Raw genomic sequence first — 22,145 nt, 5'->3', positions numbered from 1 at the left:
ATTATTCATGTTGGGATTATTTTCGGGGCGTGACATATACCGGAATAGGAAGCCACCTCAAACGAAGTCAAGTAGGGTGGGTGTAAACCAAATGATGAGGTTTCAAATGGGGAGATAGGAATAGGGGATGGCGGTAATCAAAAGGAGCTGGACCGTTGATCTTCATGTCTTTAAAGGGGCTCCACAAAATATAAGAGATGGGACTTTCGTTGTTCCATAATCAAACTTGTCTGCAAGAGGCGAACACAAGAAGCTCCTAGAGAGAATTGCACATCTTAAATTTGCTAGAGGGAGTGCTGACCTCTCTACCAAGTTGATGCAGACTGTTTGTCTATAGAATTTCTAGAACTCATGGACAAACAAGGCAAAGGCAAAAGGCACTATTAGATGCAAGATGACATGTGCTCGGAATGGCGTGGTATTCGGTTAGGACATGGAAAATGATGTGACAACCAATATCCATTGCTTTGCCATGACTTACAATGGATTTCATGCAAATTCCAATGTTTAAGCCTTCAATTTCGTGGTTTTGTTGCTTTTGGAAATAATTCATTTGCCTATAACTCCGTGTAGACAAATCCAATTGGGGGTAGGTTTTTTCCAGAATATGTATTTTTCATTATAGTTTTTAGATTTGACCTTAACTCAAATACTTCCATTTTTGGTAATTTTCGTAATTCCTTTAATTATGCTTGATTAGCAAGTATAGCCCTTTCCAGTTTATTTTCTAGTTTAATCGGGACTTTGTTTTATTATAAATAATATTTTTAGGCCTTATGGAAAATCACTTTTGATATAATCTATACACTTTGTTGCGAGAATTCTCTTCTGCTTCTTATAATTATAGTGATCTTCGAATTCAATAGATTCTAGCAGAGTTGTAGCTTTCATTGCTATGTGATTCTGCTATTGTTCACATTCTATGCTGGGCCACAAGTTTAAAAGTGGAAAATTCACCATTGCCATCATATTACCAATTCCACTACCACCATGACTACAACCACCATCATCACCAACCACAACCACTGTCATCGCCGTTACTACCACCACCTTCACCACATCACTATCACTACCACTACTATCACCACTAATGCAACCATTAGTATATAAGTTTCAAGAACGCAACCAAACATAGATAAGTTTTCTGTTAAAAAAAAACACAATAGAAAATGATTTTCATCAAAACCAACGGAGTGTATGTACCCTTATAATTTTTATAATATTTAGTGACTGGATTTTGGTGATGGGGTTTGTACTAGTCCCACTTGCATCTTCCATAGCATGGGTTGGTGCATGATCACATGAGTACATGTACATGTATTACTGCTAAGCATAAAGTAATGGCTTTAATTAGAGTCTTGCCTGCTAGAGACATTCATCACTGAAGCTTGCTGATCTAAACTTCAACTCTCCTCTGTTGGTCATCAACTCATCCAATATCTCTGCATCACTGCTTTCAAATTCATGGTTTTCATTCCCTGTAAGAGGCTTGTCCCCATCCTGCACATATCAAGCATTACTAATTAGCTATAAAACTAAACTGACGTTCACATATGTTTCAGAACTAAAGTGGTATGAAACGTGTAACTGATGATACAATTCCAATTTCATCTGATTTGGAAAAAGAGTTGAGCCTTTGAGCAAGATGCATCAAAGAAGCATAAAAGAACTGAGAATAGATTCAATATAAATTCATTTTATATACGTTGCAAATAAATACTGAATTTTACACACTAAAGAAAACTTAGTGTAATCATAGCATTCACAATACCCAATTGGTGATCATTGGCATAACAATTGATTCAGAGACAATTAACCTTCAATGGCATGCTTTGACTACGATTTCAATTACCGACAATTTCCTCATACTCAGCTGCATCCAGCTCCTGAAGATACTGTGAGTGAAACAGTTTGGGAATGAGATGCTGCCTAATGATTATGAGCAAAAAAAATGGTGTGGGAAACAATATCCCAGCTATTGGTATCCATGTAATGCCAAAACATAATAGAAGATATGCGAATTGGAAGAGCGTGAACATAGCAATATAACTGAAAGGCACCAACTCAACAGACGAAGCATGTCTCCTTCCAAGATTCTGTCAAATATAAATTCAGCATCAATAGGAGTGATTGGTTTCTCAAACTACCAAACTCAATGAATAACTAAACCTATAAGTACTTGAGTAATAACTTACTTGTACTGCTTTTTAGGTATAATAAAAAGCAGTAAAATTCTTTCCCAGAACTGGTTTCCAAGGAGGCTGTCAAGAGCCATGTAGGCAAAATATCCCCAAAGAACTGATGTAGGAATCATCTTGATTGCCGGCATAGCAAGTAGTGATGCTCCGACAAGAAGTGATTGTAAAAGATTGTGTTGGCATGAGTTGTAAAGCAAGTGTGCATGTGGTATGAATTGTAAAGCAAGAGTGCATGTGGCATGAATTGTAAAGCAAGAGTGCATGTGGCATGAGTTGTAAAGAAAAGGGATTGTCTAGAATAAACTCTGTATGATAGTCTATATATATGGACTTGTATTTCATAGAAAAAATGAATAAGAGCTATACAGTTGTTCCATGTCTCTACATGGTATCAGAGCAGAGATCCTAGGCTTTCTGCTTCACACTTTACACCTTCACGCCGACTATGGCAACTCCATCCACAGACCAAACATCCATTACCAACCCAACCCTAGAAGACCTAACATCCAGAATGACAGATTTACTGTCCCAGACCCTGACTCAGAACCAGGCACCAACCCATGAAATTTCCGCTGCACCGATCGGCATCAAGTTGGATGGCACCAACTATGCTCTGTGGTCCCAAGTTTTGGAGATGTATATCTCCGGCAAGGATAAACTTGGATACATCAATGGAGATCTCCAGCAGCCCCAACAAACTGACCCAACATGGCGAAAATGGCGGACTGAAAATTCGATTGTGAAAGGGTGGTTAATTAACTCCATGGAACCAAGCATGATTGGTAATTTCATTCGATTCCCAACGGCAAAAGCAGTGTGGGATGCCATTGCCACAACTTTTTTTTGATGGCACAGACACATCGCAGGTTTATGATCTCAAGAAACGGGTGACCAAGATGCGACAGGGCGGTGGGCAAATTGAAACCTACTACAATGGCCTTCAGGCCTTATGGAGGGAGATCGATTTCCGACGCCCCAATCCGATGGTCTGTCCCAATGATATTCAGAAATTTACTTCCATTCTACAAGAGGACCGAGTGTATACCTTTCTTGATGGCTTAGACGATCGGCTTGACAAGGTTCGTAGCGACGTACTCCTCATGAACCCGTTCCCCTCAGTCGAACAGGCATATGCCTATGTTCGCCGTGAAGATTCACGACAGTCCGTGATGATGGTCAGCACAGATGGACAGGTTGGCGCTGCTATGGCATCTCGAGGAGGAACCCGCTCCAATCCGCAGCCTCTGAAACAGCAGCTATCGATGGTCCCAACTGGGAAATCTGCAGCTGGAACTCGGCCTGCAGCTGGAACTCGGTCCAGTGCAGCGCTGCCCAAATCTGGTTTGTCTTCTTCCAGCCGTAGCTCAGGGCAGCCATCTACTGAAGGTCATGGATGTACTTATTGCGGCAAGCCCAAACACACCCGTGAGACCTGTTTTAAATTACATGGGTTTCCAGAATGGTGGGACGAGTTCAAAGCCCGGAAACAAAGTGAAAGTGAAGCTGCTGTCAACAGTGTTTCGGGACGGGCTGCTTTAGCACATGCGGAGCCCGAGTTGTCTCTTCTAACATCCACAAGTACTTCTCATCTCCTAGATGGCTCTACCCCTTTCAGTGCTTCAGGTAACTGTGGTTACGCTTTATTTAATTCCATTCCGGATGCCTTTAATGGTTGGATACTTGATTCGGGAGCCACCGATCATATGACGTTTGATCCCAATGACTTTACTTCTATTACTCAACCAAAACGGGTAAATATTGCTAATGCCAATGGGGTCACTTATCCGGTTACAGGAGCTGGCACTGTCTCTCTCTCTTCCTCACTCTCATTGTCAAACACTTTACTTGTTCCATCCCTATCAAGTAAATTAATATCTGTGGGACAAGCTACTGAAGAATTCAATTGTTGTGCACTAATATATCCCAAGTTTTGTTTTCTTCATAATATTCTCACCAAGGAGATCATTGGTCGTGGTACTAAGAGGGGGGGGCTATATGTTATGGATGATTTCAGTCCCGGCCAAGCTCATCATGTACAACAAGTGCCCAATGTGAAACGTCAACAGATTTGGCTTTGGCATCGTCGCTTGGGGCATCCATCCTTTAGCTACTTAAAGCATTTGTTACCCGATTTATTTTCTGCCATTAGTGAGTCTGATTTTAAATGTGACACTTGCATTTTGGCCAAGAGTCACCGTGTGCCTTATCCTTTAAGTTTGAATAAAAGTAATGTTCCATTTACTTTGGTACACTCCGATGTTTGGGGACCTTCTCCAGTTCTAACTCCTTCTGGGATTCGTTGGTTTGTGACCTTTGTGGATGACTGTACTCGCATGACTTGGGTTTATTTGTTGAAACATAAGAGTGACGTATTTCCTCTTTTCCAGTCCTTCCATGCCATGATTCAGACTCAATTCTCTGCCAAGCTTCAGATTCTCCGCTCCGATAATGGTGGCGAATATATGAATGATGCATTCAAGAGTTATTTTAACACTCGTGGTCTCATTCATGAGACCAGTTGCTCTACCACTCCTCAACAGAATGGTGTGGCGGAACGGAAAAACCGACATATCTTGGAGACTGCTCGGGCCCTTTTGATTGGTGCCCATGCCCCTCGTAGTTATTGGGCCGATGCCATTGTTACAGCAGTTTATTTGTTGAATCGCATGCCTTCCAAAGTCTTGGACTTTCAGACACCGCTTCAGGCTCTCTCATGCCATGGCTCTTTACCCTCTGTCCTGATGCTCCCACCTCGGATATTTGGGTGTGTTGCTTTCGTACATCTCCCGAAACCTCAACGTACTAAGCTTGATCCTTGTGCTCTACGTTGTTTTTTTCTGGGCTATGCAACGCATCAGAAAGGGTATCGATGTTATCATCCCCCCACCCGACGTACTTATGTTACCATGGATGTCACATTTCTCGAGTCTGAGTTCTTTTTCCCTAACCCCATGACCGATTCTCCTCTTCAGGGGGAGATACGACATAATGAAGAGCAGAATTGGGCTGTTTTCGATTTCCTAGCAATGGGGACAGAAGTAGCTTATCCCGAGCCTACCGCAGCTTCTACCACTACTACAACCGCCGCTCCTACTGATGTATCAGGAAGGTCTGCTGACCGTGGAATGGAAATCATAACTACACCAGCTTGTATGGCTGACTGTAGAGAAGAACCTGGTAGAAGTCTCGACGATGAAGACCCCACTCATCCCCCTCTAATACCCGAGACTGATCAATCTCTTGCGAATATTCGTAAGGTAACTACTCCTCCTCCTGATAATGCTTGTGATACTTCTGTTGGTTATCAATTACCTTTCAGGCATAACCGTGGAAAACCACCAGACCGATACTCTCCAGATCATGTGAGTAAGAAATCCATATATCCGATTGCCAATCATGTCTCATCTCAGAGGTTATCAGATTCACTCAAAACATTTGTACACCAGTTGTCTGTTGATCATATTCCTAACCAAGTACCCGAAGCCTTGAGTGATCCGAAATGGATGCATGCTATACAAGAGGAAATGGCGGCTCTTCAGAAAAATCAGACATGGACACTTATTCCTCTGCCGAAAGGGAAGAAGACTGTTGGATGCAAATGGGTCTTTTCTATCAAACACAAGGCTGACGGATCTATTGAGAGGTATAAGGCAAGACTTGTGGCGAAGGGGTACACACAGACTTATGGCATAGATTATCATGAGACGTTCTCTCCAGTGGCGAAGCTGAACACAGTCAGGGTATTATTGTCTCTTGCAGCTAATCTAGATTGGCCATTGCATCAGTTTGACGTACGGAATGCCTTCCTTCATGGTGATCTCAAGGAGGAAGTATATATGGATGTTCCACCTGGATTTTCATCTTCTCAAAATGGAGTCGTATGTAAACTGAATAAGGCACTATACGGCTTGAAGCAATCTCCCCGTGCATGGTTTGGCCGGTTTAGCATGGCTATGCAACAATGTGGTTTCAAGCAGAGCAATTCAGATCATACACTATTCCTAAAACACTACAAGGGAAAAATAACAGCGTTGATTATTTATGTTGATGATATGATAATTACTGGCGATGACGTTGGGGGGATTTCTAAACTCCAAGAATATTTGGCGACCGAATTTGAAATGAAAAATCTGGGTGGGTTGAAGTATTTTTTGGGAATTGAGGTGGCTCGGTCAAAGCAGGGCATCTTTCTATCCCAAAGAAAGTATGTGTTGGATTTACTCGCAGAAACTGGAATGCTTGATTGTAAGGCTGAGGACACTCCAATTGTTCAGAATCATCACCTAGGAGAGTATTCTGATCAGCTACCTGCGAATAAAGAGAGGTATCAAAGGATAGTTGGAAGACTAATCTATTTGGCACATACTCGACCGGATATCACATATGCTGTGAGCGTTGTAAGTCAATTCATGCACTGTCCTAGTAAAGATCATATGAATGCAGTTGTTCGAATACTTCGATACTTGAAATCAGCCCCAGGGAAAGGACTTATGTTCTCTAAGAATAATCATCTAAATATTGGTGGTTATACAGATGCAGATTGGGCAGGCAACAATACTGACAGAAGATCTACTTCGGGATATTTCACCTTTGTAGGAGGAAACCTTGTTACTTGGAGGAGTAAGAAACAAAAGGTCGTGGCTCTTTCTAGTGCAGAAGCTGAGTTCAGAGCGATGAATAAGGGACTTTGTGAACTCCTTTGGTTAAGGAAGTTACTTACAGAATTTGGTTTCCCACCTGCTTCAGCAATGGAATTATTTTGTGATAACAAAGCAGCCATTAGTATTGCTCACAATCCGGTCCAACATGATCGTACAAAGCATGTTGAAGTGGATCGACATTTCATCAAAGAAAAGCTCGAGACTGGGATAGTTCAGTTTCCGTTTGTTAAATCAGAAGATCAACTGGCAGACATGCTAACTAAAGGCGTGTCAAGTAAAGTGTTCTACAACTCACTCGACAAGTTGGGCATTGGCGACATCTTTGCACCAACTTGAGGGGGAGTGTTGGCATGAGTTGTAAAGCAAGTGTGCATGTGGTATGAATTGTAAAGCAAGAGTGCATGTGGCATGAATTGTAAAGCAAGAGTGCATGTGGCATGAGTTGTAAAGAAAAGGGATTGTCTAGAATAAACTCTGTATGATAGTCTATATATATGGACTTGTATTTCATAGAAAAAATGAATAAGAGCTATACAGTTGTTCCATGTCTCTACAGATTGCTCACTCTTTGCTCATTAACCCGAACAGGCAAGTGAGCATCGATGTGTTTCTCTAGATCATTACCATCTTTGCTTCCTCCATCTTCACTTTTCATGACTGCGTCCTTCAAGTTCTTCAGCTCTTTTGCTACTGCATGCTGCATTAGAAACCCAAATACTAAAGTTATAAATGTCCAAAGAAGAAAATTGAAGTAAATTTATAAACACTTTTTTAATTTCTAATTTTTAGTTACTTATTTTGCGTACATCTGGAGTTGTGTCCATTTCTATGAAGACTGCTTGCATTCTGCCATAAATTTCAGAGTCGCTACCTTGTTGCTTTATGCATTCCTTGGCACTCTTTACCAACTTCTTTCTGCTCAACTGCAATTGTATCAAATTCTTTAATATTCTACACAAATTAAATTTCCAACGAAAATAAGAAACTTTTTTATTACTCAAACTAACCTGTCTCTTGAGAACAGCAAGGCTCTTTGTGTGCATGGGAGATTGTGGAAGTACGCCATTTGCAGGAGGGAGTCCAATTGATCCATAAAGCAATGTCTGAGTTATGGTTTCAATGAAAAGAATAGCCTGAGTCAGTATCTATAGACAAAAAGACACAAATTCAACTAATTTACCATAATTCCGAGCAATAAGATGTCATAATGGTAAGCAGATGGATTCTTGAGATTGAATTCCTTTTGTTGTGCCATTTGTGAAGCAACACAGTGGTCAAAAAAGTAAAGACCTGTGATCATCACAGCAGGAATGAAGGCAGCAAAGATGTATACTACAGGGACCTTCCCCATATCCTGCAGTTCAAATGTGTTAAGTGCATAATTTAGTGTCTTATGCTTTGAATTGGTATTTTTATGCATACAAGTTTTATCAGCCTTCTATTTTTTTGTCAAAAAATCTACTGTAGGCATATAAAGGAGTTTATATAACACATAAATATGTTTTATGGAAGCAACCATAAGAGAGGAGAACATCTCATTCTCATAAAGCATGTGATGGTACCAAAGAAAATTTAATTTTAGATTTATCATTTGCAAAGAGCAAAATTTCATTTCTTTTCCATCACCACGGCTAAAATGTTTTTGTTTCTGAGGAAACAAAAATTATACAGTAGTGAAATATCAAAATTCAAATGTTTCCACCGAAACACTACGAAACCTACCAAAACAATTCCTACTAAGAATATTTAACAATGTCTATTTTATTTGCCTCTTTTTTTTCAGAAAGATGTGAGAAAAGTAAAACTCCTAAAATTATTAGAGAATATGAGAATTTATAAACAAGAAAAGGAGAAAGAGAGAGGAGAAGATTAAACAGGCATGATTAAGCCTCTTATTCTCTTTCTTTGTTATCACAAGAGCAAAGTACTTCCCCCCCCCCCCCTTTTTCATCCATACGACTGCTAGAATTTTTATTTTCACAACATCAGATGTGTGTCCCAACTAAGCCATCAACCCTTTTGTTTATCAACTTCTAATATTCATAGACCTCAACATATGCAATTATTTTATTTTTGAGAAAACTAGCATTTATATAGGTTTTAGTTTTTGTTACTAAATATTTTGTTTCCAAATTCTTTTATCATTTCCCATGTGTTTCGGAAACATTTTTGTTTCCAAGCTACCCAAAATAACATTTTTAGAACATAATACTCGAAAGCAAATTGTAGGTGCTTTCCTCATAAGGACTGAGTAAGAAACCGCCCTGGAGAAAGAAACAAAGAAAAAAATGGTTACATATTCTGACCTTGATTACCGTCCAGTGGAGCAAAGATGCAGACTCCCAAGGAAGTGGACCAAAGAGCCTCCTGGGAACTCCTGAAGGAATTTTGGTAGGTACACCAAATGACAATAGTGACCATATTAGAACCATACAAGGAACCCCATAGTCTGCAATGAAACTTCGTTGCCATCCGGAATTCAATAACAAAAAGTTCATGATCAGATTTCAGTTGAATGTTATCTTTGCCCAAAGATACAAAGTCAACACCACAAACATGTGCCGTACCTCCATGTCCTTGCTCCTCTGCTCTTTAGAGCGGTAAAAAGTAGGCCAAAGGAGAATATGATTGCCAACAACCCATTTGTATAGAGCCACTAGAAATTATATTTTTTTGCGGTTGGATCTTCAGCTTTGGGGATCCTAAATTCACTAACCAACCCCTGCCATTCAACAATGTTGTTCCAAGATTATTCTTGCAGAATTTATTAAAAAATAAAGTTTCATTTCACAAAGCAATAAAAAGGGCTATTGCAGTAACTGAACAAATAGATACAATAGGAATTCAAGTACAAATTTCAAGGCGTATCGATGAAATAAAAATGAACCTATTGAATAGATCAGAGAAAGTAGGGTTCCTCTACAAACCATTCAAGCGAAAATTTATTATAACTGTAAAAAAAAAAAAAAAAATTGTTTCTAGGCCTAATAATACAGTTTGTATTTGTTAATCTAGTAAATACCTTGATAGCCTCTTGCATGAAAAGAACAGCAATCAACATGCCAAAAAGTTCGCCTGCTATTCTTGTAAATCTACTGATAATAGTGCAAGCATTAAATGCAGCAAGGAGCAAGAGCAAGATGGTTGTCCAGACACAAACCCTGAAAGTTGTGTCAAGAAAATGAAACTACTACACAAAAAATTTTGACTAGGAAATATAGGGAGGCGGATTCATCTTTACCATCCCGCCCAAGCCAAGAACAACTCTTGTCCAAGATCTACCTTCTCTTTGGTAAAATTGTACAGGTAAGTGTACATTATAACCGTGGGCTCAGCAACTCCCAATATCAACAAAGGTTGACCGCCAAATATTGAATGTATGATGCCACAAATGGCAGTTGAAGCCAAAGTATCTACTGTGCTCAAGCTTCCATCAATAGAAAAGAAATAAATAACAAAAAAAATATCATAAAGATCCATGTCAATTGATAAATCAGATTAAGGCACCACACTTGCACTTAGTGACCTTTACTAAATAGGAAAAGAATAAGCATAATTAATGTTCGACCTGTTTCTCTATTAAGCTGTTCTCTGAACACAATGACTGGAAGAGCAGATGCACAGAAGATATATGTGGTTGGAGCCAAAATCCTGAAGTAGATGAACCTAAAATTACATTCCAATTGAAATGTTCTACATAATGAATGTAATTCTTTCTCTAATAAAAACAAACAAACCATTAACCTGGTGCTTGAACAAAATGCATTGTGCCAATCTTGCTTATAGCACGCTTTTCTTCCTTTAAAGTCATTAATAATCCCTCTGAATGGAAATTTCATATTCTTCGTCGCTGATTGCAAAAAATCAAACAACAAATTAAGATACATGAGAATTATACGTGACCATTTAGGATATATTCTAGTGTCAATTGGAGGGAAATAGAAGTTAGAGCAATACAGTTTGGCATTTGACACTAATGCAAAATTTCTGAAGAACACAGATAGATACGAAGGCAACAGCAAAATCTACCCATGTGATTCTTGGTCTCTAATGTTTAATGCAACTGTTCTCAAGGCCAGTTAAACTAAGTATTGACCTGTTAATACAACTTGTTAAAAAAAATCTAAATAAATAATAAAAAAAAATGATCTACAGTTGAAATAAGATAACTTCACCAAAAAAGAAAGAATAATTATTTCCCTAAAATTTCCTGATTGTTGAAATTTTTAAATTCTCCAATCCATCAATTCACAGAACAAGACAATTGTTTACTAAAACAATACAATTGTTTCTACAAATTTGGGTAAACACCATAACTGTTCATCAACTTCCGTTTCACTTGCATAACAACAACATATATGTATGTATATGTATAATATTTGTGTATCTATGTATTGCTATGTATGCACATTATATAGATTATCTATACTATCAACAAGACAATATACAGAGTACAAACAGAGTACAACATGGAAAAAACTTTGCCACGATTTTCGTATTACTAAAATATTTTTTTACATATTATAATTGGGTAAATTACACTTTGCATTTTATACTACTTTAGTCCCTACACATGAAATCTTGACAGCCAACTCCTTACATTTTGGTTAAATCTCACTTTGGCCCCAATAGATGAAATCGTGAGAGTCCACTCCTTTCATATTTAGTTGAATCCCACTTTGATCCCTGCACAAATGTTAATGTCCCCTTTATGTTACTACATTGTTTAAGTCTTTAATAGAATCCAGTCATGTGACAAGTATTTGACTACAAAATGAGAGTAAAAGAGGAAAATCATCCCAATTTTCCACCAATATACCATTTGTCCCACGTGATAAATACGTAAGAGTTATATAACACAATATATACATATATATATATATGTTCATATGTTGAAAAAAAGGATAAAGAGGCAAGAAAACAGAGCTTTTGAAATTAAAATTGACAGTAGAGAAATTGAAGAGAAAGGAAGAGGAATAGACGGAAACCTAAGTTTATCTCTCTAATCGTTCATAGTCTGCATTTTGTTTTAGCCTGATGTAGTCATAATTTAATATAAATTTTCTTTTTTCTACTCATCTTCATTTCTCTACTGCCTTTTTTAATTTCAAAAGCCCTATTATATTGTCACAACCCAACCCAACCCCCACCCCACAGGATTAGAGTCATAACCGACCAGTAATCGGAGATTACCCAAGGTGTTGGCTCTGCCAAACACGTGCCTAGGCCCCGGCATTTGACTCATATAAATACATTCAGGTACAACGGTTCAAAATACAGTACATCTATGTATTTTGAAGCGTAATCTACTTGGTCTATTTGTTATTTAATCCCTAAATTGTTTCTTTTTGTTCCTTATTTTCCATCATATTTATGAAATGTGAATGCACAAGAAAACCATGTGAAAACCATGCAAACAGAGGCCCGGAAGTCAAGAAAATAAGAGGAAAATCAAACTGAACCTGCTCTGTTGGCCATACGTGTGGTGGTCTTGGCCGCTCGTGCGGTGGCCTTAGCTGCTCGTGCGAGCAGAATGCAAGTGGGAACAGGGGCGAACCGGCCGCTCATGCAGTGGCCCAGGCCGCTCGAGTGGGCTAGGTTGAAACCCAATTCGAAAATTTGCTAAAAATGAAATTCTTCCTCTTTACAAAATTAAGCTCAATGGATACAAAATAAGGCTCAAAACTCTTCAAAAAAATGTTGAGTCAAACTTTCTCAACTCAAATAAAGGCTATGGCTTCAAATCAAAACTCAATGCTTGTATACAAGAACTCAAAATCATGAACTTTGAGTGTAAAATCACACTCTATGCAAATTATGGTTGCCAAAGCTCAAATCAATGAAATTTTTCCTCAAATGCACAATCTCACATGTAACAACAAAAATGAGGCCATATGTGCTCAAATTTAAAGCTATTTCCTACAAGTAATTAAGGAGACAGATGTTACAATTATCTTGCATCTTCGTCACAATTTTCAGCATATGAACATGTATATACGCCTCATTTGGGAAGTGACTACTTTTTTTTGGCTATTTGGCTATTTCAGTTTTTGTGTTTGAAAAGTTGGGTTGAATTTTTTGGTTAATTGTTGTATTAAAAAATGCTTGAAATGATGTTTGAGGCTAAAATGACAAATTTGTCCCTAAACTTAGACACATTCACGCTTTTCCAAAATTGGTCTAAAGGGGCAAAATTGTCATTTACTACATATGGTGGTAGGCTATCAATGTGACAGTGGCTTAGGCTACTTTTTTTTTTAATATATATTTTTTTAATATAGGTAAGTGGCTTAGGCTATTGTTTGAGACTATTTGGTTTTTTTAGTATTTGATGCTATTTAATCCCCAAACCTAGGTTCCCAAACATCGCCATATTGTATTATATAACTTTAATGTGCTTATCACGTGGGATAAATTACGTATTAATAGAAAATGAAAATGATTTTCTTTTTTCACCCTCATTTTGTAGTGACAAACTTGTGACATGACTGGATATTGCTAAAGACTTAAACAATGTAGTAATAGAGGGGGAATATTGACACTTGTATTGGGATCAAAGTTAGATTTGATGTAAAATTCAGGAGTGCAAAGTGTAATTAACCCTATTATAATTCTATGATTCTCACATTTTAACTGTTTCAAATAATTTTCATAATTATTATGTAGAAGTCTATTTGTCACCATTTTCGTATTTCAAAAATATTTTTATACGTATTATAATTCTATGGTTCTTACATCTTAACTATTTCAAATAATTTTTATAATTATTTTAAATTCCACACATGTTTATGTGCCCATATGTAGAAGTCTATTTGTCACGATTTTTGTATTTCTAAAGTATTTTTATACATATTATAATTTTATGATTCTCACATCTTAACTGTTTCAAATAATTTTTATAATTATTTTGAATTCTACACATGTTTGTGTTGATTTATGTGCCCACGTGTAGAAGTCTATTATTCTATTTTATCTATTATATAGAATATAATGCATGTATATCTCAAATGATGTGAATGCTGTTATATTTTCCACAAAATGCCCATTATATCTAAAAACATGCACTCCACTTTGAGTAAATTTCACATCACTTCTAAGTTCTAACTAAACAATTTTTCTCAACCGCCAAACATCTCAAAAATTGCTAAACATTTTAGTCATACAAAAATCGTCTATTTGTTTGGAGTCAAATCACTCACTACAAAAGCTCAGGAGCCATAAAATCACAACTCTCTCTCTCTCTCTCTCTAGTGAACAATATGAACACATGACGCTTCAAGAACACCTAATAATTTTTCCTTTATGTATTTCCTCTTGTCTTGAATATAACTGTACGTGAGATTAATGTTGCTCAAAACCACTAATTTGACACGTGACAAAATGGTATTGGTTGAAGCCATTCCTAGCTGGTTGGCCTTATTAATTGTCGTTATGTATTAACCTGAGTTCATTAATCAATATTTAAAGCCCTAAGCTATTCCTCTCTCCTCCCCTAACCAAATTAAATTACTAAAAAAAATTATCTAATATTTTTCAATTTTCTTAGTAAAAAATATCAAATAAGTCTTACATTTTTTTTGTTTTTAAATAAAATTCCATTAAAGTCCTCTTCCTCTCTTACCATTTTTCCTTTTCCCAAATTCATTGAATTAAAGGTGGATTTGGGTTTAGGTTGACTCTTTTAATAGTTCTTAAAAACCTATTTTCTTGTGAGTGGGAAAGGTCACTGGTCGGGTTTGAGGTGAGTTCGAAGGAATCGTTCTCAGCTCGTATCATTTTGGGGATGAAACAAATTGGGGATGGCAGGGACGAGGTAGGAAACAGAGCAAATTAGGGGGTAGTACGGATCGGGTTAGAGGTAGGTTAATTTTGTGAGTTGAAGAATGATAATATTAATAAAAAGTTATAGATAATATGTTATATTACGAATAATGATTATACTTGTGGTGGCAAAAAATTGAACCACCTTAACTGTGGCAGTGCTCTGGCATGAACACCGTTGAACCTCACCTGAAACACTCGAGAAAATATGAAGAATCCGGCTGGTAGGCAGCCAGGGGACTCTTCGATGCTGAAGTTAGTAAACTTGAAATCTATAGAATAAGAAAATATAAGAATAAGAGCGGTCTAAAGTGGTGGTAATTAATTGTCTACCATTTTCCTCACTTGGTATGGCTTTATATAGCCTTTAAAGTAACCGTTGGAGTTGGTTCCACTTCTCCTGCCACTCCTCATGTTCAGCACACTTTTTGTGGGATCATGTTCTACTAGCACATATTTTTAGGAGTGGTTGGCCCATAAAGTAAGGACCAAGCTTTGACTAAGTGTGGCCCACAGGGCTACACGTTCTAGACCTAGCTTTCTAGGCCTGGTCCCATGGACCTTTAGACCTGGTCCTCTGGTCTTACACCCGCATGTCTGGACCTAGACCTCTAGTCTTGGTCTCGGTCCCTTGGTCTTCTCTGGTCCTGGACCTTTGGATCTGGTCCTTTAGTCCTGAAATTGCATGCCTGGACCTGGACTTGGAACCCACATATTTGGACTTCGACCTCTGGTCCTAGTACTCTAGTCTTTTATGGTCCTGGATCTCTAGATCTGGTCCTTTAGTCCTGAATTTGTATGTCTAGACCTAGACCTCTGGTCTTATGGACCTGTTATTCTACTCTTCAAAGTGTATCTGCTCGGTTTAATGCTACTATGTGCAAATCTTGCTCGGATTCAACACATTTTTTGCTCGAAATGAAATTCTTTATTTTTGCCTTCCATAATTGCCCTCCAACTCCGACTTCTCTAAGCCTAGTTGTAGGGGGAAGTTGGAGTTCATCCAAGGTATAGAACTATCCATAGTAGAGCAGAAAAGTTCAGTTATTGATTAACCGACTTTCTTATATTTAAGCAATTTAAGTGACAGAATATAACTACAATCCAAGCTAGATTGTCCAACTTTCTTGTACTTAAGGAATTGCTAGAAATTGTGGCTAAATGAAATAACATAACTACAATCCAAGTTGGATTGTCTAACTTTCTTGTACTTTAGGAAATTGCTAGAAATTGCTCCTAAGTGAAAGAACAATGACTACAATCCGAGTTGGATTGTCGAACTTTCTTGTACTTAGGGAATTGCTAAAAATTGCGCCTAAGTGAAAGAACATGACTACAATCCAAGTTGGATTGTCTAACTTTCTTGTACTTAGGGAACTGTTGAAAATTGCGCCTAAGTAAAACAGCATCACAACAATTTGAGCTGGATTGTCTAACTTTCTTGTACTTAGAGAATTGCTGGAAATTGCGCCTAAGTGAAAGAATATAACTACAATCTGAGCTGAATTGTCCAACTTTTTTGTACTTAAGGAATTGTTGGAAATTGCGCCTAAGTGAAAGAACGTAACTATGATCTGAGCTGGATTGTCTAACTTTTTTGTACTTAGGGAATTGTTGGAAATTATGCCTAAGTGAAAGAATACAACTACAATCTAAGCTGGATTGCCGAACTTTCTTACACTTTGGGAATTGCTAGAAATTGCACCTAAGTGAAAGAATATAACTACAATCCGAGCTAGATTGTTTAACTTTCTTGTAGGGAATTGTTGGAAATTGCACCTAAGTGAAAGAACATAACTACAATCCCAATCCAAGTTGGATTGTCCAACTTTCTTGTACTTAGGAAACTGTTAGAAATTGCTTCTAAGTGAAAGAACATGACTACAATTCGAGCAAAATTGTGTAACTTTCTTGTACTTGGGGAATTGCTGGAAATTGCGCCTAAGTGAAAGAACATAACTACAATATGAGCTGGATTGTCCAACTTTCTTGTACTTAGGGAGTTGTTGGAAATTACGTCTAAGTGAAAGAACATAACTACAATTCAAGCTGGATTGTCTAACTTTCATCCATTTGAACCAATAGCTGTTCAGAAATTTTCTGAGCTTGCTGTATTGGTCAATCCTAATTAATAGATCAATAACTCATCTTGTTGGTTTCTTGGAAAGGGACTACCATAACTTATCTTCTTGTGACAAGCCATGCTTAAATGTGGCCACTGCTACTTGGTTTGAATAGTCCTCCTCAACTTCATAAAAGGTCTCCTAGTAGAGTAGAGAGTATTGCATGAGGGTTTGATTAATAAGTTTTTGAAAGGGTGAGCAAAGTGTTCACCTCCTTAACACGCTTGACGTTGGTCACAAAGCGCTTCACATAACTCTTTGACAGTTATTGCCAGCTATCAATAAACCCTTCATGAAGCTTGTTAAACCACTGGCTGGCTACTTTCCTTAGGCTGGATGAGAATACCTTGCATGGCGGTAGTGACGAAGATGGTCCAAGGGATCTGATCGACCATTGTAGAGCTCAAACTATAGGATGTTAAATTTTTTTGGAGGCTCTATGTTATTAATCCTCCTACTGAAAGGAGAAGTGATCAGAGCAGGCCTTAGTTCTATTGTCCATACCACAATTCCTTCAAATGCTCTTTAGACAGGTGCTAAATTCCACTGTTCTATTCGGGTGGGTGCTTGAGTGTGCAATTTTATTTGGACAGTTGTTGAAGCGCATCATTCTACTGGGATAGGTGCACGAGTAGGATGTTCTGCTAGGACGAATGTTGGAGCACGCTGTTATGCTTGGATAGGTATGGAAGCCGGATGTTATGCTCGAATAAGTACAGAACCCAGATGTTCTACTCGGGATAGGTACATGGGCAGGATATTCTGCTCGAACTGTGCAAGAGCACACCATTTTGCTCGGATTGGTGCAGGAGCACGCTATTATGCTCAAATTGGTGTAGGAGCAGGATGTTCTGCTTGAATAGGTCTTGAAGTAGGATGTTCTGTTAGGACAGGTACAAGAGCAAGATGTTTTGCTCGGATACTGCTGGATCTGAATTGATTCATGCTGCTTTTTTTGAGCTGATTCTAGTTGCTTAATCTGAGCTGATTTTGGTTGCTCAATCGGAGCTAATTTCTAGTCCTGAGCTGCCCTAAGGCATTTTTCTAGGGCGACGTGTTGCCTCCTAATCTGTCATTGAATTTGACTTTGCTTCAAAGGTCTTACCTGTTCGGACAATTCTTTGAGTCATTTTTCCATTGTATTGATGACTTTGTCTCTCTAAACTAACTCATGCAGCAAGACGTTGCATTTTGCTTGGTTTTTCATGGGCAGGTCGTGAACTTCATGCTTATGTTGTTCACGTGGAGCTTCAATGTCTAACAGGCACCTCTGTTGAACTGGAGAGCGTAAAACATCATGTTCTTCATCGGTTGGTAGAATGACATTTTCTGGCGCCATTGATGATTGAAAAATGAATGAACTTAAAGTAGTTTTCATTTCAAGTTTCCCATAGACAATGCCAAATTATGGTGGCAAAAAATTGAAGGCATGATGTAGACACCCCATTTTTTACCGTCCTCGGGACTTGGTTGTGCTTGCAGGTACACCCAACAACTAGTTTGACTGCTCGCCGAGTACGGGACTGTCGCGGCGAAACGTCACCGGTTCGAGCTTCCCGGACCTTGTATCCTTTCTGCCCCATTTTTGGACCTTGGCTAGGTCCTTTCAGAGTGACCCTTTTGGTGCACTGCCGGCCATGGCATGGAACTGCCGGCCATTGCCTTGTTCCTGCCGGCCATTGGTGATGCCCTGCCAGCCATCACTGAGCCACTGCCGGCCATTGATGATGGCCGGCACCCCCCCTGTCTCAGCTGGTTTTCCTCCAGATCTTTTGAGCCAATTGGTTTTTTGTTTGCTCCCCTCCATACACGTGTATGGAGGGATGAAGCCCTTGTAAAGCTTCTCGAAGAAGCTTTGGCTTTACATTCCTCTATATAAGCAAGAGGGCTCCCTTTTTGCCAGAGGTTCTGAGTTTTGGAGAGCAAAAACTCCCTTTCTCTCTATATTGTTTGTGTTTAATGCTTTGAAGTTGGATTTCCTTGTATTTTTACACTACAACACCTAGATGTATACCACCACCATTGAACCAAGCTTCTTGGGAGGTCTTCTTGAGGTCTGAAAGCAAGCTTCCACCCCCCTGAAATTGCTGGTTTCGAAAAGGGTCTTCAAAGGTGAGCATTTCCCCCATTTTTGCACTTTCTTGCACCTTACTTTAGCCCTCTATACATATTGATTTAGGCTTTTCTTATAACTGGAAAAAGTCTTTTTTTTAAGTGCTTTTTAAGTTTGGTTAAGGTCATTTTGCTGTTTGGGGTGTGTAGTCCCCTTGCATGCTTTGTTTGGCTTTGTTTTAAGCCATATCTTGAGGCCTCCTAGCTAGCCTTGGTTTGGCCTTCCTACCACTAAAATCCAGTGGGATTTTGGTGGTAGAGGTGTGGTTTTGAGGTCCTAAATCAGAGGGGGTAGTCCCCTCTCTTTGTGTTCCTCTTTGCTTGCATTTTTGGCCTTCCAAAGGACCATCCCTCTATGCATTTTTGAGGCTTGGTCCAGGTCTATTTTTGTGACTTTTAGGACCTGCCTTGGCCCTGTCCATGGCTGGTTTGGTCACGTCTTGCATGCATCTAGTATGTGTAGTGTAACTCCATTCATAGCTCATCAAAGTAGCATGTGTGCTTAGCTTGTGTTGAGTCCATTTCGGTAGGTTTTTGGTGATTTTTTACCATGCCACGAACCTATTTTGGGTTGGTTTTGTTACTCCATGCTTGCATGATATACTTGTAATGTAAATCCCCTAAACTAGCTTCACATGCTCCATGCCATGCCATGTCATTTTAGCTTGTTTGGTTTACGTTCCAGCATGTATTTGGTCATCATTTGGCATGTTGTGACCCTATCCATAGTTGGTTTAATCATCCTTTGCATGCTCCATGTAGGTGTAGAACAAATCATGTTTACTAGCCCTTTGTGCATGATGTTTTGACTCATCATACTAGCATATTTTGGCATTGCTCAAACTTGATTTTATGCTTATTTTGAAGTGTTCTAGAACTATTTTGGGCTGTCATGGCCATATCACTCATGCTTTGTATAGCTATAGTGTAAATGCTTAGGCTAGTTTTGGGTTTTGAGGCCCCTACCATGCCATGCATGTGATGTTTGCATGCCTTGCCCTCATTCCACATACTATTTTAGTCCATGAAATATTGTTGTTCACTCGCATTTGACATGCCTTGAATGTTTTGTATAGCTTGTGCTTTATGCCTCAAGAATGAGCTTTTGTGCATGCCATTAAGCCTAAGCCTTTGGCTCATCATTTCAGTACATTTTGGGTCCTAATATACCATGATGTAACTCTGTTTTTGGTTGCCCAAGTCATGCCATTATTGGTTCTCATAGGTGTAGTGCATTGCCTCTTTTGTAGCCTTTCATGTCCTATGTTTTAGCATTGTATGCTAGCTTGCTTTGGTTTACTTCCATGCATGTTTTAGTCTCATATCAGTATGTACTAGGACTGTTTTGGGTTGCCCTTGCCATATCCTTCATGCTTCGTATAGCTGTAGTGTAATTGGCCTTGCAAGCTTCATGTTTCGGTGATTTGCGCATGCTATCCTTGAGCTATTTAAATGATTTGGCATCATTTATCATCTCATTTCAGTGCATATAGTGTTGTTACGCTTGCACATTTGTCACTTCTTAGGCACTTTTAAGAGTTGCCCTTTTAGGCCCCTTTGATGAACCTTTCGCATTTCGCATGCTTGAGTGTGTTGTATGGCTTAATTCATCGCTTTGGCTACTGATTTGGACCTAGTTGAGAGCCGTCCATCTTTGGTGTAAGTCCATCTTACCATGTTGTCGCATGCTTGTTTCATTTCGTATGTTGTCACATACTTGTTTAGCTTTGCATACCTTGCATGCTCACATGTTCATGTTGCATTTTGTCATGTTGTCCAAGGTCATCACCTCACATCATGCTTATATGCTTGTTGCATGCTTGGTTTAGTTGCATGTTTGCACATTTAGGTCATGTTGCATGTTTGCCATGCTTATGTGTTGCATTGCTTGGATTAAGTGTTAATCCGAGCACGAGGAACGAGGGGCATTTCATACTTCAAGTGATGGAGCGTGTCTCAATTCTCGGTCGCCGAAGCTCTTGACGATTCATGATAGAGTTCCAGGCTTTACTTGCTTTATTTGTGCATTCATTTTCATATTGATTGGCATAAGTTGGATCTTTGGCCATCATGCATCGGGATGCGTGATTGATGGTTGTGGATCCGACTAGGCTTCTCCCTTGATGTCTTGAGGTGATTTGGAGTGCCACGATGCGTACATATCCTTGGAAAACCCTCCCTTTTCTCTATTTTGTGCTTCGTTGCAGTTTGATGTCACAGCACACCAGTGGCCGGTAGCCTGTCACTGATGGCCAGCAGTGTGCCACCCTTGGCCGGCAATGGACCACCTTTGGCCAGCAGTGATCCTTACATGGCCGGCAGGCCACTGGTGACTTCCCCTGCAGTGTTTTGGTAAGGTCCAGCAACAAGCGCTGGAAGACACCCTGCAAACAGAGCCTCTAAAGAGCAACCGGAAGGCGTTTCGAGGCGAAGAACCAAAACGAGCATGCATACCCTCCTCTTCTTTAAACAGAGCTGGAATAACACCGTTTACTGCTTTCCCTACCTGCTTGTTGTCATTCATTAATTAGTTAATTGATTCGTTAATTAATTAAGTTGTGTAATAATTAGTTGTAACTAGTTATTCAATTTGGTTCTGTAATAATTAATTAGCTTGTGAGTTAGTTAATTAGGTGGCTTGTATTATTTATTCGGTCCCTCCGAGTGAGGGCAAATTTGTAATAAGTGTGGGTGCGTGTGTGCATGTCTTCTAACCCCATTTCTTTCTCCATTTTATTTACTCGCTTATGATGGTTAGATTTAGGGCATACTTCAATTAGCATACCTTATGCTATGCATGCGTGCATTCATTCATCTGTATTGCATGCACCGGGCTCGGCGCACCATACTAACTGCATAGTATTTCAAATCTAACTTGAATACGTGTTATCTGTTGCATTTCACATGCCGCCCTAGGATTAGCCGAGCCTATTCTAGACTGCATTCTGTATGCGATACATTAGGCACTTAACATGGACTTGGATCATGCATGATTGCTAACGAGTTCTCTGTTTTGGCTTGGAATACAATGTGAGTCTTTATGCTTTAGCATCTCGCATGAGTGTGAATGTTAACATGATAGCATGCTTACCATGTGGCTATATGCTTATGTGATATACCTGCCTGAATGCCTGTGGGTGAAGGTTGGATTACTTGAATTGGGATAATTCATTGAAATCCGCATTTTAGCCTACTTGCGAGTAGCAAACTTCAAACATTTCCAAACAAAC

General features: G+C 39.0%; 1 pseudogene; it reads right to left on the bottom strand.

Moving 5' to 3' along the window:
* Window positions 1-1,238: 1,238 nt before the first annotated feature.
* LOC114291292 (putative boron transporter 7) lies at window positions 1,239-10,698 on the bottom strand (annotated as a pseudogene).
* Window positions 10,699-22,145: the final 11,447 nt, after the last annotated feature.

Source organism: Camellia sinensis, chromosome 13 (genome assembly GCF_055761805.1).
Source record: "Camellia sinensis isolate YWXY chromosome 13, ASM5576180v1, whole genome shotgun sequence".
NCBI classification, from domain to species: Eukaryota; Viridiplantae; Streptophyta; class Magnoliopsida; order Ericales; family Theaceae; genus Camellia; species Camellia sinensis.
This window is presented reverse-complemented; position numbering and strand designations above follow the sequence as displayed.